We start from the raw sequence: 3360 nt of genomic DNA on the forward strand, positions 1-3360 counted from the left end.
TGTGTGTGTGTGTGTGTGTGTGTGTGTGTGTGTGTGTGTGTGTGTGGGGGGGGGGTTGTGTGAATGCATGTGTTTGTGGTGGTCTGTGTGAATGTGTATGTGTGAGGGGTCTGTGTAAATCTGTGTGTGTGTATGTGTGTGTGGAGATCCGTGTGAATGAGTGTGTGTGTGTGTGTGTGTGTGTGTGTGTGTGTGTATGTGTCTTGCGTTTTTGTATAAGTGCAAATACTGTATGACTGTGTGTCTGCATGTGTTTATCTGTGGTTATATTTATGCATGCACTTGAGTCTGCAGGTGTGTGTGTGTGTGTGTGTGTGTGTGTGTGTGTGTGTGTGTGTGTGTGTGTGTGTGTGTGTGTGTGTGTGTGTGTGTGTATCTGTGTGGTGTGTGTCTGTGTTTTATTTATTATTAAATATTTACACAGCTTATTTTGGATGAAAAATACTTCTTCCAACAATTACATATCCTACATCAGCTTTAAAACATTAGCTATTTCACATTAAAAAATCTAAATTATATCTATACAAATACTAAACAACTTAACAGAGATCTTAACAAAAATAAAGAATCAAATAAATTTGTGGGTTAGTATTGACAAGGTGGTCTCTTTAACTACTTGCCTTGTAATTCCTAGGACTCTGTGAAAAGATAACCCATTTTCTAAGCACAATAATGCCCTCTAGAGTGTGCATTACAGAGAAATAATAGACCTTCCAGAGGTGGGGAGGCCCAAAACCACACCTGGGCAGTTGGTCCTTATAAGTCCCAGACTGTCAGGCATTTTTGATTGCATAATACAGCTGTTGTGTCTTAATTTGCAAGCATGTACTGCAGCCCCAGAGCTGGGGGGGGGGGGGGCAGAGTTTGGTACTAAATAGATTTGAAGTTTAATATTTTTTGGGAAGGTTTGTCAAAGGGGCCTAAAATGTTCATTTTTCTATGTTGTAAAAAATGAGGTGAGTTTTAATAAGGTGCATTATGTTGTTTTTGAAATGTGAATAACGCTTAGTGTGTCTGACATCATTAGAGAGGCACTAACGCTTAGTGTGTTTGACATCATTAGAGAGACACTACTACACAAATCCAGCAAACGTCACAGTTTGTTTTATGACTCACAACTACGCCAACATTGCTTGTATTTAACTGAAGAGATTGGAAAAAAACTGGCCATTACTTCTAGATTTGTTTATGTCAGAATGCAGATTCTCCCTCTTTTCCTGAATTATCGGTTGCTATGGCATTCAAAATGCATAAATAAATCAAGATTACTCTGCTGTGCAGTCCTCTATCACTTTCTGCATGTTTATTAATTGTTTACAACATGGAGTGCGTAAGCTTATGTTAAATGTTAAATAATTGTTTGTGACACGGAGTGCGTAAGCTTATGTTAAATGTTAAATAATTGTTTGTGACACGGAGTGCGTAAGCTTATGTTAAATGTCTGTAGCAAGCCTGTTTTGAAAGATGCATTTTGTAGCCTTATGGACAGAAAAGCCTGGTTTAGTACTGATTAGCTGTGTCTGAGGTCAGGAAAGGAAGGCACTTTTTTAAGGCAGCATCAAATTATTTAATAAATAATTTTTTATCAAAAATAAAAATAAATAAATATTTCAGATTTTATATATATACATATATATATATATATATATATATATATATATATATGGGTCCATGTCATATGGTTGAAAGTTCATTTGACTGAAAGTTCATTTGACTGAAAGTTCATTTGATCGACAAGCATTTTAGGTGGGGGGCTTCGCCCCCCACACACCCCCCCTAACTATATATATCAACTCCAGGGTCGCACAGCATTGGGGAAGGGGGCAAATGCTTGTCGATCAAATGAACTTTCAGTCAAATGAACTTTCAGTCAAATGAACTTTCGACCATATGACATGGACCCATATATATATATATATATATATATATATATATATATATATATATATATACACACACACATCTATATATATATATATACATATATAAATATATATATATATATATATATATATATATATATATATATATATATATATATATATATATATATATATATATATATATATATATATATATATATATGTAAATATATATATATATATATATATATATATATATATATATATTTATAAACATACATGTGTATATGTATATTTGTATGCAGGTATGGTTTACTATCACAATCATGAACCACACAGTCTTGAAAAATCATATTTCCAAGACCATAATATCGAAAGACCAAAACAGTTAAGATCCACATCTAAAAATCTCGAATACCAAAGCCCAAAATCAGTGTGAACATAGGAATGAGTATTAACATGGGTCTTGCAGGGATGTATGGACCCAGAAATTAGTACTAACATGGGTCCTGCAGGGAGGTGTGGACCCAGAAATTAGTACTAACATAGGTCCTGCAAGGAGGTGTGGACATACCTCTCAACTTCTCAGTGCAAGAAATCTGGACAAAGCCCAACAAAATGGGGGGACAAAAGCCCAGAAATAGGGAAAGATTTTAAATATTGCTCTTATAGACTTAGAAAGATGCTAGAGTAATAGGGTTTGTTTAAACATGCATTTTCTGAAGGGTTTGAAGTCTGACATTCAAATATATGTCATTATTTAATGATTTCAGTCCTCAGATCGTGTCTATATTGCAAAACCGAAAGAGCTATTCATCGAGTTCACTTTGGTCGACACATAAACAATGACCGCAATAATAGCGAAGTGCACAATGAGCGAAACTCAAAACAGCGAAAACTTTTGTTTGGCCAACAGCAAGAACTTGGTGTGATGTAGACAACGAAATACACCACAGAAAGACACCCCGCACCGTAAGTAAAGAATAACGTTCCTAACGTGAAGTAATGCATACTACCCTAATGATATGAATTCCCTACGTGAATGTCACACAACCCTTGAAGCAACCAGACATAATTCAAATAGTAAAATGACTGAACACCGTGATCATCCCCAACACACTAAACCCGTGCAGCCAAATGTAAGAAAGCAATATAAAGTGTAGTTGGTGCATACAGCTACCATGTGTATAGAGACTACATTAGACTTTTAGTAACATAGCTACAGTATGTAAGAAGTCCCGAGTGTTATACTCCTCCCGTTTGTGAAGTACTGACTGTAAACAGTGTTCCCGCTCTAAGGATTTCCTCTTCTTTGGGGATATTGGACAAGCTGACAGAAGATGCACCCTCAATTCACCTACCCTATTCTGTTCACATACCAGCACTGAAATCACGGCTGGTATATCTGAGATTTGCCTACCCAGCAAACACCGAATACGCCTATGCCACCCCTCAACATGGTTCTGTGTTCACGGTAAAACTTTAGTATTAAGGGTTG

Source organism: Protopterus annectens, chromosome 10.part0 (genome assembly GCF_019279795.1).
Source record: "Protopterus annectens isolate FY-2018-M chromosome 10.part0, PAN1.0, whole genome shotgun sequence".
In the NCBI taxonomy this organism is placed as follows: Eukaryota; Metazoa; Chordata; order Ceratodontiformes; family Protopteridae; genus Protopterus; species Protopterus annectens.